We start from the raw sequence: 15649 nt of genomic DNA, 5'->3' as shown, positions 1-15649 counted from the left end.
TCCACTGAGCAGATGATCCATTTCCTTCCCCTGTTTCCAAGAAGTATTGGAAGACGGAGCTCCCAGAATGACCACTGACAGAAAAGCAAGGCCTTGGCAGCAGTGGTGCTGTGTGAGTCGGCATCTCAATGCAGAGCTCAGCTTCTGCCAGCTTGGTTAAGACTAGAGAGATGTTCAAAAGAAACATGGTATCTGATCATCAGTGATCTTATGTGCATATATTTTGTTTATTCGGGAAGCAGATGTCAAAGTCTCATGACAAACGGGGACCTAGAAAAGTGCCCAGTGCCAGGGGAATGGCTGAAGTTGAAAATTTAAGGATATCTGGAAATACACAAGCTGAGTTACATGGGGATTGTATTGCAAGTGGAAGTTATAATATAATGGCTCAACTTAGCACTAGAGTGAGCTTTGTCATATGCTTGCATATGATACAGGGAAAGCCACTGGGCTGTTGATGGAAAGCAACATGTGATTTGTGACTCTGAATCTCACTTGGTATTTCAAACTGTAAGAGTTTCCGATTTGAGTCACAGTAAGTAGGATATATATATATGTATGTATATAGAAGCTTGTAAGCTATGGGCAAGGCTTCTGTGTTGGCAATATTTTCACCTCAAATTGCACATTTGATCCTTTATTGTAAATCATTGTAGCCTCAATCAAAAGTCAGAAGTCAGATGAGAAGCTTCTAAATTTCTAATTTTTTCTCCCCTCCCCTCCCCTCCCCTCCCCTCCCCTCCCCTCCCCTCCCCTCCCCTCCCCTCCCCTCCCCTCCCCTCCCCTCCCCTCCCCTCCCCTCCCCTCCCCTCCCCTCCCCTCCCCATTTTGAACCCCAGAAACACTGTTCCATTCACCCATGTTACATCTTGCTTCTCCACAGGGCTTCCTGTAGAGGTGATGTCAGGATCTGTCTGATTCCTAATTTGCCCCTTTAGAGCTTCTGGCAGCATCAAATCTTTCGGTAGGAGCAGAAGCATTCTTAGCCCTGCATGGAGAACACCCTCATCCCAGGACCTTCATTGCAACACTCCTCTGTCAGAGCAAGAGCTGGAGAGGATGGCACATGAGAGGCACACGTGGGGAAAAATCTATTTTCTTTTTTAATTCAGCACTTTGACCTAAAACATCTAAGCAAGCTGTGCAAAGAGCTGTTTGCAGAGTAGAATGCTACAAGGTAGAAGTACAGGCTCTGCTTAAGAGAAAATCTGCCTCAGTCTACAAAACAATCCCACCACAAAATAAAATTAAAAGTAATGAGATTTTCCACTGTTAACTTAATAGCAGCAAACCACATGTTCTAAACAATGTTTTAATTTTTTTTCTTTTCTTTTTTTTTTTTCCTTTGGTGTAAGGACTCATTTTTAGAAACAAACCCCAGACTATTAGCTCTGCCATTTTTCCACTGCTGGAGGAAAACGTGGACTCTTGCTGAGTTTCTACGGTGAATATCTCAGAGATATTTGAATCTGCCACCAGTAAAAGGCCTCTAAATGTGCTCAAGGTAGAGGAAATGGAAAAAATGGGAAAAAAGAAGAAACCTCTGTTAGGATCTTTAGCTCTGTTATTTTTTTTAGATTATATTTCTTCTGAGCTCCCAAAATCTTCAGTAACAAACAAGTTTTCTTTTAAATAGTATTAAGTTATCAAAACATTTGCCAGGTCCTAATATTAAATCGTAGCAGACAGCAGTGTTTAAGTTCAGCTATATCATTTTGCTGAGTAAGTTATGCTAAAACTTAAAGTTTTTTTCCCTTAAAATGATCTTTCCAAATGAGACTGATATTGTGAGAAAAAAAGCAAAAAGAGAGGGACGCCTTCATCACAAGGAATTATGGAATTAATTTTCTTCATACACTGTGTTTGCACAGGACATTTTTGTTAACTCTTAATAAAAATACCATTCAGCTGCTACTTTCATTGTTTTTATCCTGGGACCAATACAACATTGTCATTATTGGATATAAAGTGCTGTAAAAACAAATCTAATTTGTTAAGTTTATTTTGATAAGAAATGAATATAAAGGTAGTGCATAGTTTGTATAGTGCTGCTATCATAGGACTCCTGGGTATAATTTATATAAAGAAAATAAAAAAGCATACATAACTTTCTAGTTGATTTCCTTTAATAGGGCTAATTGAAAACAGTTTCTGTTATTTAAAAGTAATTTATTTTAAATATAGTTTTTAAAACAAAGTTCTTATTGATATCCATTTTAAGTATAATATTATCTCAGTGTGGGATACAAGTAAAAGGTCAAATCTTGTAGGAGTATTTTCTGTATGACTCAGTTCTGATCATAGATAAACTTATCAGGGAAACCAAATTAGTTAACCTTTTCAGTACCACAAGCTTGTTTTAGCAGGCCACAACTGTTTCTTTCACAAAAGCAGCGCTTCAAAGCTTGTGCTTTTGATCTGAAACGTGAAAAGGAGAGTGCTAATTTCCCTTTTCTCTATCTGATAGCAGGCAAAGGGTAGTGATTTTGAACATGAAATCAGACTTGATGAAATTCAGTAGATGGTCACATGAAGTAAAACATTATTTGTTTTCGGTCAAGTGTTATGTAACAAAGATGTCCAATTTCTTAACTCCATGATGTCTTTCATTTACAGACATTGTTAAATAATGTGTTTTCTCTTGTCCAGTAGCTTAATCCTTATAGACTGACTTGAATCATAGAATGGCATGGGTTGGAAGGGACCACAAAGATCATCTAGTTCCAACTCCACACATCCAGGTCTGATTACTGCAGTGCTGATACATTATAAACAGAAAGGCTGCATGGGACATACCTTCAGGAACCAGCCTGTTCCCATAATGCCTGCTGACTTGTTCAATTCCTGTCCAGTTAATTGGTTTTTATATTTCTCAGAAGTTTCTTCATCTCTGCTTCTTTTTTCTTTAGACTGTGGTACTGCCACCAGTTCAGTGTCTCAACTTAGTCTGGAACATTAAGTCAAACTCAATGCCCAAACCTGCTCTTCTTTCTTAGAGCCAATTACAGAGTGACTGAAAAGTTTTTATGGACTTCAGATTTCAGACTGTGCTCATATCTGAAAGAAACCCTCACAGAGGCTAACGAGCCCCAGCCCTCCTCATGGCATTTCTGCTGCCTCACCTCTATCAGCATGATTTGACGTGGTTGCTGAGGTGCACTTTGACTTACTGGGGTTTTGCCTGCAGACTCGTTTCTGCCTTCTCTGCTCATTTGTGTTGGATTTACTCTCAGTGACTTGTGTGAAGAAGTACTCCAGGGGATTAAATGTGGTGGAGCTTTTCCCCATACAGTGCCTTGAGAGCTATGTCTCAGACACTGGGGGAGAACTCTTGAGACACAGATATTAATGATATATCTCCTATTCAGCAAAGTAGATGCATTAAAAAAAATATATCCAAAGGTGAAGGTACCTAGAAATTCGGCTTTGAAAGTCAAAGCACACGCAGCATAAACTGGGCTGTAGGAGTACACATGTTTTGTGCAGGAAAAAGTAAAACACAAACCCGTGAGGCATGTCCCAGGCTGAACTGCAGTGTGCTCGCAGTGGAAATTTTGTCAGCTGTAGTCATACTCAGCAAAATATTTGTCTCATGTTGGCAGTGGAGATGAACTTTTTTTTTCTTCCATAGAAACCTGCAAAAGATGACCAATTAGGTAGTTAAAACATTTCTATTCTTCCTTGATTGGAATAATTTTACCCAGTATTTTGTCAGCAGAAAAATAAGTGGTCTTTAGGGAACTACCTCACATACAAATGGGCAAAACAATGCCATTATCTGGGCAGAGAATGTAGCAGATTCCATGTATGTGGGTGGATAAGATTTTATTCTCCAAACGAGAGATGATTGCTCTAGGAAACCTGCTGGGTCACTTTTAATTATTAAAAGAGCAAATTCATGGTTTCCTCATGGACCAGTCACACTGCAAAGTATTTTCTTTTTTTGTTATTTTTAAATTTAGACTGATTAATCAGACTTCCTGGCAGTGGTTGTAAGAGGAAGATGACTGAGAACTTAGCAGGTGAGTTAATTCTCATTTTTACTGTGTCTCAAGAGCCACCCACTTTCCCTTCATATGACTCGACACCAAAAATCCTTTACAAATTTTGCAGAGTGAGACCAACCTGTTGACCTTCTGCTCTCCCCCATCTTTTATCCCATTTTTGCTGCTTCCTCATCTTCTTTGTCACATTTCTCATTTTTTAGCTCCTCTCACCAGCAAAACTTGTATCTCCAGCTCCATAGTCTGTACACAAGTGACATGGCTTAGTGGCCACGATGGTGATGGGTTGGTGGTTGGACCAGATAGCAGTCTTTTCCAATCATAATGATTCTATAATTCTGTGAATGTGTTCTTCATGTCAATAAGGGATTGCTCAGACGTCGTGACTGCTAGAGTGCCATGGGTTTATAGAATGGGTGAGCACAGGCTGGTGTTGATGCCATTCTCTGTGTTGAAATGTTACAGCTCCTGCCCCCTGCAGTGATCTTATTGACATAATAACATAGGTTCACACCACAGCCCCACTGTCAGTTCATGTAAACATCATGTGTTTATTTTCTCCTATTTTGTCAATTACTTTCACATATCTTAGAAAAGAATAGAAAAGAAAGCTTTGAGACCCATTTTGCATTTAGCTTGCTTGGGCAAGGTGTTTAGCAGCTTTCTAAGGGGGAAAGGCATGGATGTGCACACAGAGACACTGAAACCACCTTACAGAACTGGGCCACTTCATAACATCAGAGAAAACATTTTGGTCTTCTTGCACCAGCCATTGGTGAAGGTGTATAGCAGATTTTTGCCACAGTAGCTATGTCTGCACATGTGTTTCTTTCTGACTTACTCTGAAATGCCATCAAGATATGAAGAAATGATAGTTTGTAGCTGGAGAAAGGTTGTTATTATTATTTTTTCCGCCCAGTATAACTTGTTTGGAGGATGGTACTAACTCCTGCCACAGACCACACCATACTTACACCTTACCTATCCTGGCTGCAACAACAGCAAACGTATTCCCATTTCTTTTCCATTTCAAACCACCTGAGCTACATGTACCAGGGACACCTCCCACCAGACCAGATGCCCAAAGCCCCATCCCAATTGGCCTTGAACACCTCTTGGGTTGGGGCATCCACAGCTCCTTCGGGCAACCCTGAGCAGTTATTACTGATTTGCACTGGAATGAAATTTATCAATGAAATCCTTACAGATGATAAATGAGTGACAGTCTCTGTCTCCTGTTCTCATCAGACTCTGCCCTGTTACTGATAGACAGTCAGGTGTTTCTTTTAGCAAACCTAAAGCTCCAAAACTGGACCATCTCTCATTGACAAAGAATCCAGCCCTTTTTTTTTTTTTTTTTACTGAAGTGGAAAACAGTTCCTTGAGGGCTTCTCCCTGGTTTCTGAGTTCAGATATCCATTTTTAGTGATTATGGACCTTAAGAATTCCCACAATTACAGTTCTGCAAATAGGAAGCGATAGTGAGATATGATCACTGAGCGTGGTCCTGTCGTGTTTGTGGGTTGTGTGGTCTTCTCTAAACATTGAGTAAACACAGTGTCCCACCACAGCTGATTTTTCCCTGCAATATATTATCTTTAGTAAAGCCAAATGCTGTACAACTTGTCTATTGCCCTCCCACTGCATTTCTATGTTCTGAGAACAAAAATCCAACTCTTTTTTTTTGTTGACTGGTAGAGAGAATATATATGCTTTTATCATGGTCTCATTATCCAGCTGCAGAAAGTCCTCCAGTGTACAGGCACAGAATATGTATTTATGTGTCTGGTCATCTCTGGAATGCATGGTTGTGATGTGAAAGGCTGGGAAGCTCTTGTGGGACAGGTCAACTGCTGGTGGTGGCCTGCCAGCTCCAGCAGACACATAGAAAGAAGGAAAACCAGTGTCTCTGTGGTGTTGAGGCACACTTGAGGGGTGCTCTGTGCACCCCAACAGTCAAAAAGTTTGAGAGGGGAGGTCTGCGGTGCAGCATCCACCCTGGTGGGACTCTTGTATGCTTCCTACATGGTCTTCAAAAGGATGGGGGAATGGGGTCAGCGTGGCCCTGGATGGCATCTCCTGTATTCAACTTGGTGCCTTGCTCAGCACCTTGCAGGATGGGATTTCTGCTGGCTGAAGAGGAAAAATCCCATTTGCACAAGGTTTCTCTGTGTGCAAAAGGCCTGCTAGAAAACTGACGATGCTAAAATGATCACACATGTCCTTCAGCTTCGGAGAAGGGAGCTCTAAATGAGAGCATGTGTGCTCCAATCCTGGGCTGAGAAAATGTCAGTCTGAGACACTTGGGAAGTTCCTATTGATACAAACAGGGAGGCTCCCTGCTGCCCACAGATTTCCCACATAAAAGTCCTACTGGTAGCCGTGGGAACTTCGCAGCAGCCATGCTGTGGCTAAAGTCACCGCTCTGAAAATGCAGAGAAATTAGTGTTCATAAAAGTGAAAAACATGCCACAAGAATGAAGATGTCCTGATTCACAGCCATGGAAATTACACAAGTTCTGGCATTAAAAAAAGCCAAATTTTACAGTTATCCTGGCGGCAGGAAGGAATTGCTGGTGAATTTTAAAAAAGCTGCTTTGAGCAAAAACCCTCGCCTTTTCACAGATGATTTTGTTGCACTAAACCAACAACAAAACAGCTCAGTGGTGCCCATTTTGCCCCATGGAAAGGGCAAGCCCTATGTTGCACAGTGGCCTCTAGAGAAGTGGAGCAGTTTGCTCCAGAACTTGTGAAACAATTTCCAGCAGCTGGTTTGTTCCAAATTTCAGTTCTGCCTTTCGATCTGACCATCACCTCCCCCAGCCTGTGCCAATCGCTTCATATATTTTCAAGGGAAATGAAAGAAGAACACAAAACAAACATGGCAGGGTACGATGGAGCAGTAGACTTATTCTGATATAAATTGAACTTGATGCTGGGACCCAGAGGAGAAACCAGTGCTGGCAGTAATGCAGCTGGTCTAGCTTAATGGTATCATTTAGCACCATTTGCCATTTGAAGTTCCCTTTTTTAACTTTTTCTGCTACAACTTCTACAACTGTTAAGCAGAAGGAACAATGATGCTGGTGTTGACTATTGCTGCTTCACCTTGTGAGATCCCCAAGGAGGAGACCCTGCAGCCTCAGAGCAGCCTGTTCCAGTGCTCTGTCACTGCATAGCATAGAAGTGCTCCCGGTGCTCAGAAGGCTCTGGTTTGTGCCCACAGACTGTGGTCCTGGCACCGGGCACCACTGGCAGAGCCTGGCTCCAGCCCCTTGCTCCTCAGGTTCCCTCCACCACACACCATCCTACCGACCTTCTGCTGACGTGTGTCCAGGCACCTCCTTCCCACCTCAGCCCCATGCAGATGCTGGCAGCAGCTTATAAGAGTGTAAAAATAAAACAGGAAATGATTTAAATGAGGGTTGTGGTGGCAGACAGAGAAGTGGTGTGGCTCTGAAGAGCAGTCATGCAAGCACCGAGGCCCTGCCAACCATTACATGGGAATGTTTGCTTGGCCTTTTGAGTGATGAAGAGCTTCACTGTGGGTGCCTGGCCCTGGCTCATTGCCAGCACATGCTCAAAGCACAAGGGTGCAGCTTGTGCTCTAGCATCTACAGAATCACAGAGATTAAGGTTGGAAAAGACCTCTAAGATCAACTAGTCCAGCCACCAACCCATTTGACCATGCCCAGTAACCCACATCCCTCAGTGCCACATCTATTTGCTTCTTGAATCTACAGGTGCAGTGACTCCACCACCTCCCTGGACAGCCTGTTCCAATGTTTTACCACTCTTTCTGAGAAGATATTATTTCAAACATCCAACCTAGCCTGGCCTGCCTAGGAGGTGGTTGAGGCACCATTCCTTGCGCTGTTCAAGAAGCGTTTAGATGAAGTGCAAAGGGATTTGATTTAGTAGCTTATTGGGTAGGGATGGTGATAGGAGGATGGTTGACTAGATGATCTTGTAGGTCCTTTCCAACCTAAAATATCTATGAATCTATGAATCTATGAACCTAAACCTCTTCTGGTACAACTTAAGGCCATTTCCTCTCATCCTATTGCTACTACCTGGGACAAGAGGCCAAGCCTTACCTCACCACAATCTCCTTTCAGGGAATTGTAGGGAGTGATAAGGTGTCCCCTGAGCCTCCTCTTCTCCAGACTGAACAGTCCCCTCGCACTGATCTCACAACTTCCTCCTGGTGTTGGCTGCACACAGATACTTGCATTCTGAGCAGGAGATGATTCACTTGCAAATTCCAGTGCTATGTAGTGTTTGGGTCTGATCGCTGAACAAAACACCTCTCAGCCCCGATGTTTCTGCTGGGAAGAATTACTGGATGGGAAGTGTTCAAATATGCTGGTCTTGCATGTCTCTGGGAGTTCCTCATAGAATTACAGAATCACAGCCTCTAACCCATGCCATGGGCAGTGCCACCCAGCAGCTCAGGCTGCCCAGGGCCCCATCCGACCTTGCCCTGAATATCTTCAGGTATGGGGCATCCACAACTTCACTGTACCAGTGCCTCACTGCCATCTGAGTAAAGAATTTCCTCATAATGTCTGACCTGAATCTCTCTTCTTTCAATGTAAAACCATCCACCCTTGTCTTGTCACTATCAGACTGTTAAAAAGTCAGTCCCCTTCCTGCTTGTAAGCTCCCTTCAAGGCCACAGTGAGTTCTCCATCTTCTGCGAGCTAAACAAAACCAACTCCTTCAACCTTTCTTAATAGGAGAAGTGCTCCAGGCCTCTGATCATCTTTGTGGCTCTCTTCTGAACCCCCTCCAACAGTTCTGTATCCTTCTGTTCTGGAGGTCCCAGGCCTGGGCATGATACCCTGGATTGGACATCAAAAAGGTACAGCAGATTGGGGACAATCCCCTCCCTGTCCTTGATGGCCACCCCTCTTTTGATGCAACTCAAGATACTGTTGGCAAACTGTATCCTAACTCATCCTGGCTGTTCTCTCCTGGACACCACTGGGAAGGGGAAAGGGCTCTGGTAAGCACTGCCTCAAAAGTTTCTCTGGGCAAAAGATTCTTCTGGGCATTAGAAAGCTGAGGGTTTCTTTGGAGCTCATGCCTTGGGTTTGGAAATGGCCTTTGAGTCTGCTTCCGTCAGCTTTGTGTTTATAGTTAACATTTATTTCTTTCCAGCTGGGTCAAGTGTTTTTTCCTGTAGCACACAAATGCTTGGAATAGAGGTTCAAATCCTTCTCTGCCTTCGAATACAAACATACCCTATCTGGGTCAGGAAGTCCCTGACCTGCAAATCACTGGAGGCTGAGAGAGTATATCATGGTAGTTTTATTGTAGGCTTGCCCTCGCCTTGTGCTTTTCCCTTGGCATCTGCTATTGCCAACATTACAGACAGGATATTGGGCTGGAGGGACCTTTGGTCCAACCTCCTGTGGATGTTTTTATGGTCTTTTGTCTTTATCCGTGGCCTCTGGAGTCTAATAAAGATTTTGTTAATACAAGGAATTTGTTGTGATCTAAGAAGAAGTCAGAAGCATAGGAGGGCCCCAAAAGTGCCTGGTGCTGAGGGGAGCAAAACCCTGATAAGAGCAGTGAGTGTCTAGGGAGTGTCAGTGGAACAGTTTCCGGTGCCTATCGGTTCTTGGATAGATGGTCCTCAATGGGCAATGAAAGTAATTGTTTCTGGACACTTCATAGCATATAATCCTCCATAAAACATATGATTTTGTAATTTCATACAATATGTGAGTCATCATTCAGGTTTTCTTCTAGCACCAGATCACAACCTCACTGGGAACTGCTGATCTACCTAGTTTATTTTGCTTCTTAATTGGTTTCTTTCAAGGATAATGAGCTCCCTGAAGATGTCCAGTTCCCCTTGGCCAAGCCCTAAAGCTCTCAGACATCCTCACTGTACCAGGAAATACCAGGGGAGTGAGATGGCTGAGAAACAGTCCCGTACACTTTTCCTGTGCCTGCCCCTCTTTGCAACTTCTGATGGAGGAAGGAAGGGCAAATTTGTTCCCACAGGTGATGTGGAAAAAAAAAACCCACAAAAGTCATCAGACAAGGATTTTTTTTTAAACAACCTGTTCCTTTTTTGACCTTTTCCCACTTCTTACAAGCCCAGAAAAATCCCCATCAGCATGTTAACCCTGGAAGAAATCTTGTTCTCTTTTTCATCAGATGACGCTACATGCACTGGAGCGCAAATCTTATGGGGAGAGGCTGAGGTAACTGGGATTGTTCAGTCTGGTGAAGAGGAGGCTCAGGGGAGACCTTAAAGCTCCCTACAACTGCTTGAAAGGAAGTTGTAGCACGGTAGAGGTTGGCCTCTTCTCTCTTGTAACAGCGATAGGAAGTGAGGAAGAGAGCCTTAAGTTGCATCAGGGAAGGTTTAGGTTGATATTAGGAATCATCTCTTCTCAGAAAGCGTTCATTGGCACAGGCTGCCCAGGGAGGTGGTGGAGTCACCATCCCTGGAGGTATCCAAGAAATATGTGGCACTGAGGGATGTGGTTAGTGGGGATGGAGGGGATGGGCTGATGGTCGGACAAGATGATCTTAGTGTTTTTTTTTAACCTTAATGATCCTATGCTTCTATGATTCTATGACTACTGAGATCCTTGGTGTTCAGGGCCACATATTTCCCAACCATTAGGGCTGCTGGAATGGCAGTGAGGAGATGCATTCCTGAAAACTCATGTTCTTGACACTGGGCAGGTAGAAGTTGGATTCTGGCTACAGAAGCAGTTGAAAGATTCCCTCCCTTGATGATGGGCTGATGAAACTGGAAATGAAGAGTTCTGGAATATTTGGGACTGCTCACCTGAAGAAGAGGAAGCTTAGGGGAATCTCACCAATGTCCATAAATATCTGAGGGAGGGGGCCAAGAGGCCAGAGATAGGGTCTGTCAGTGGTGCCCAGTGCCAGGACCAGAGGCCAGGGGAGCAAACTGGAGCACAGGAGGTTCCCTCTGTACACCAGGAGCACTTCTGTGCTGTGTGGTGACGGAGCACTGGCACAGGCTGCCCAGAGGATGTGAGGTTTCCTCCTTGGGGATCTCCCACAGCACCTGCTCTGGGTTTCCTTGCTGGGGTAGGGGCTGGAGAAGAGGGACCCAGAGGTTCTTTCACACCTCAGCCATCCTGCGGTTCTGCAGTTTTTGGTAATCAGAAGGGTGTTTTCCTTTCCCAGTGCATAACAAGAAAATTTATGGATTATCAGCGTCCTTTACAAATGCTGAAATCACAAACACACATGCAACTTCACAAAAAACATAAGCAAAGGTTTGCACACCGACACGGGTGCTATACACCACAGCCCCAGGGCCGGAGAAGGATAAGGGTGCAACCCTCAGATGCAGCCCACTGCCCTGCAGCCCCACAGGAGGTGGATAGGTCCCACAAAGCCCTGCAGAGCACAGCATGCCCAAGGGCGGCTCTCACCAGCAGCAGGACTGGCGCTTTCCACGGCAGCCAGGACAGCTGTGGAGTGTGCAGACAGACACCCACCCACAATGTCTGCAATGCACACAGCTGCTGCCTGGCTGCCTCACAAAGGTGCCTGCGCGGCAGCACATGGGCCGGCTGCGATGCAGGCTGTGAGCAGCGCGCGGGCTATATTTTACAAGTCAATTTTCAGCCCTGCTTGCAAGCACAGGCACGCTTTTATGGCATCTAGAGCATTTCGCTGAATGGTTTGGTAGTACGCTACTGACCAGACAGCACGCTTCCAGATTTAGATTAGCAGAAGCAAACAGCAAGTGGTGGGTTCAAGTGTGGGTCAGGGGATGCGTTACACCCGGTGAGCACTGGAGCTTGGCTCCCCTGGGACCAGTGCTGGAAGCTGTGCTCAATAGGGATGGCCCAAGGTGTTTGCTTTTATGATCACCAGTGCCATTTGCTTGAGGAGAGTGCTGTTATCACATTGTAAACATCGTTTTAGTATCGCAGGATCTGTGCGGTTGGTGTTGGGACTTCAAAGGAGAACAGACAGTACTTGTTCTCTCCTGCTCTCAAGCAGCATTTTAGCAGTTAGCGTTTTGGTTTTCAGGAAGAAAAAGCAGGGTAGGGAGGTGGGAGGATATTCTGTGTCTTGTGGTGGATTTGCTTTTCAGTATGTGTTAATGTCAGCGAGCCCAGCTTGGAGGAGGAAGCAAAGCTGGAACCCAGACCATGAACACCATAATGGGTGCTGATGGTCACACTACGGACACAACTGAAAACCCAAATACTGTGACATGGTGTGACCCTAATGTCACCATGAAGCGTGTCCAGGCAGCACTAAAACACCCTATCTATCATAAATCCTGCATTACAAACAGAACCAGCTCACTGCCACTCTCATAGCCACCACCTGAGAGTTGATGGGAGAGATTTCACAGAATCATGCAATAGTTTGAGTTGGAAGGGAGCCCTAAATGCAATCTGGACCAACCCCTCTATAATGACCAGAGACACCTACAGCTAGATCAGGTGCTCAGAGCCCCATCCAGCCTGACCTTGGATGTCTCCAGGGATGGGGAATCCACCACATCTCTGGGCAAATGACAATCTGAAAAAACAGCAGATCCCGATAATCATCTTCAGTGACTGCAGTCTGGCTTTGAGGGTTGAAATATATCACATTAAGTTCTGTTTGATTAAACTCCAGGTCACCTTTCACATGGAAATATTTTCCTTTAACACAAACCAAGAGACCCCTCTCTCCCTTCCTCAGTGCTAAGTGTGATCGCCAAGCCAACATCACAAGAGAAAGCTGCTTACCTTCCCATGGCTGTAAGAGAGCTTTTTCCAGCCTCGTTGCGTGATCTGCTTGTGTGAGCACCGTGTTTGCTGAGTAAGATCTGGCCTATGTAGGAGTGAGGTGTTAGTAATGCACCCATGGTTACCACTCTGCTCTCTCAGGGCTCTCCCACATTTTTGTATGCAATAGTATTTTCAATACTGCTGTGGCCTTGGGTGTTGATAAATGTGGCTTTAGGGAAGGTGGTCCCTGTCCACATCTGGGGATGTCTCTGCCCAGGAGTGCTGGGAGTGATGGATGGGGATCACATCTGACTGGTGGTGGGGAGATTTCAGGTGGTCCCAGGGTTCTCTCCTGCCCCAAATATCAGATAAGTATAGACCATATGGTCACCGGCACAGTTAGTACAGTAATGTTTATTTGTGGGATTTGCCTCCTTGGGGATCTCCTAGAGTTGCCTGGGCAACCTGCTCTGGCTGCCACACAGGGGCAGGGGATAAAGCAGAGAGACCCAGAGGGCCCTGCCAGTCTCAGCCATGCTGTGCTTCTGTAATATTCTTAGTGCTGGTACTTTTTTTCCCTTCACAGAAGTCCAAATCCCAGATTCCTGCCTTAGCCCTTACTCAGACAGACCTCAGTCATGGACTTATTCATCTCTGGAACTCCCGGAGTTCTTCTTTCTCTAGGTTTTAACCCAGAATGTTCAAAACACCACCAAAATAAAGGCTCCTTGAGTGACACCTCTTTCATTTAGCCGAGTTTCTTCATGACACAGGTGCATCTGACTGCATGGAGCAAGTGGGGCAGGTGCTGCACATTCAGAAAGCTTTTGTGCTGGGCCCATGCTGACCCCTGGCTCCAAGGACCAGGCTGTCATGAGATATGGAGGGAGAAGTGGAAAAAGAAATGCTTCCATTTGCCCCTTCTGAGATGAGCTTCTGGAACCTGCCACGGTCAGGTGCAAGTGTCATGGTATTGAACTATCCTGCATCTCTGTTTTGATTTGCAGCCTTCTTCATAGTATGCAGGACTTAAAGAAAGAGATCCACTGCCTTTAGGAGAGTTATATATGTCTGCAAGTGGCAAAATTGGCCATACAATACACATTATCAGATAACTACCATTACTGTTAAAAATAAGCAGTAATTAGGTCATGCATTTTAACCTCATCAAATACTATAATTCATTCAACTTTACTTAAATACTCCACTGTGTTAATACATAAAAAACAAACAACAAATCTGATATTTACTGCTACTCCTCATTACGACAGCTTTTATGTCTGGTTATGTTATTAGTACGAGGTCTATTTTCAGTGAGTATTCTTCAAATGTGAAAACATGACTAAAGCACAGTAAATGACAAGTCAAGCAACCATGCTGAAGGAATGCAAAAAGTGCTTTGGCAAATTGTTATCTTCAGGGTGGTATCTTTGCTCTATATATTTACACAAATACACAGAAAGATATTATATATTAATTACACAGGAAAATCTTACTCATCTCTGTAGAAAAACAGGATAGAGATTTCACATGTGGCTCAGCTCTGGGACGATGTGATATTTGTGTCGGTGCTGTTTTTGAGATGCAATTTATCTAACACTGGAAAAGGGTATGGTTTGGCTGACTAAACTCTGGAGTGATGCTGAATGATAAAAGTGCAAAGGGGAATTTTTGGGGCGTCTAAAAGACAACGTATAAGACTCCGTAGGTGTAAAAAACCCTAAAAGACTTAGTTTTTTTTTTTTTTTTTTTTTTTGTTGTGGTGGTGGTTGCTTGAAAAGCTTGCTGACATTTTGTTACGCCGACTAACCTCCCCCCATTCAATCCCTCTTGCAAAATGTAGCTGCCTAACAACTAAATACAAAGTTGCTCGTACTCAGGCACTGCTTTGACTTGCCTCATCTCTCTTCTACATTTTTGCTGTACATTTTGTGCCCTGAACTCACCATGCTGTATCACGCAGAGGCATGACTGAGAAGAAGGACCAGCACAAGGCCCCACAGCTCAGCTGGGATGTGTACTGCTAGTTATCTGTTAAATAAAGCATGCAAATTCTGGGAGCTGGGGCAAACTTGCTGGCTGCCCAGGGAGGTTGTGGATACCCCACCCCTGGGCACCCAAGGCCCAGTTGGATGGGGCCCTCAGCAGTCTGATCTGGTAAGTGGCAGGGGACTGGAACCCTTTAAGGTCTTTCAGGTGCATTTCAACTCAAGCCATTCTGTGATTCTATGATTCAACACCATTTTCAAATGCTGGGAAGTCTGCTGACCTGATTTGTGGCACTGAAAGACATGGTTAGTGGGCACGGTGGTGATGGGTTGATGGTTGGACTAGGTGATCTTACTGGTCTTTTTGAACCTTAATGATTCTGTGATTCTATGGCTCTGTGATTCCACCATGGGTTCTGCCCTGGGTGAGGGATGTCTCCTTGGTTGCAGAAACTTGCTGAGCTGAGTGGCCTTTGAGCTAAGAAGGACCCAGTGCTCAGGAATGCAAAAATGGAGGTCAGTGAGTTGGTTGGGATGGGAGCAGTGCTCTGCAGGACAGATTTGCATCAGGAGAAGCACATTAGGCACAATGCTGATGGATGGATTCGGGTGGTGATAGATGGGCCTGAGTGGTCTTTTCCACTTGCATATGGTCCAGCTCCTCTCCCACGTGTGGAAGAGGGCAGAGACCTGCACAGTGGGGCAGCTCTAGGCAGGATTCACCCTATCCATCTCATGGGCCAGCTGGTGGGGTGAAGGATATGTCGGTGAAGGTGGATGTTAGTCTTCAAGGGACTATTGAAGCTTTTTCTTCTCACGCCTTTTGGTTTGGCTCAAAAAGCAGCCTGGCATGAACAGGGCTTGCTGCTCTTGCCTCTCCAGTGTAGCCCATATTGAAATGCCCAATTTGACCCAAGCTGTC

Source organism: Cyrtonyx montezumae, unplaced genomic scaffold (genome assembly GCF_038088225.1).
Source record: "Cyrtonyx montezumae isolate F1298 unplaced genomic scaffold, pur_monq_1.0 scaffold_3, whole genome shotgun sequence".
Classification (NCBI taxonomy): Eukaryota; Metazoa; Chordata; class Aves; order Galliformes; family Odontophoridae; genus Cyrtonyx; species Cyrtonyx montezumae.
This window is presented reverse-complemented; position numbering follows the sequence as displayed.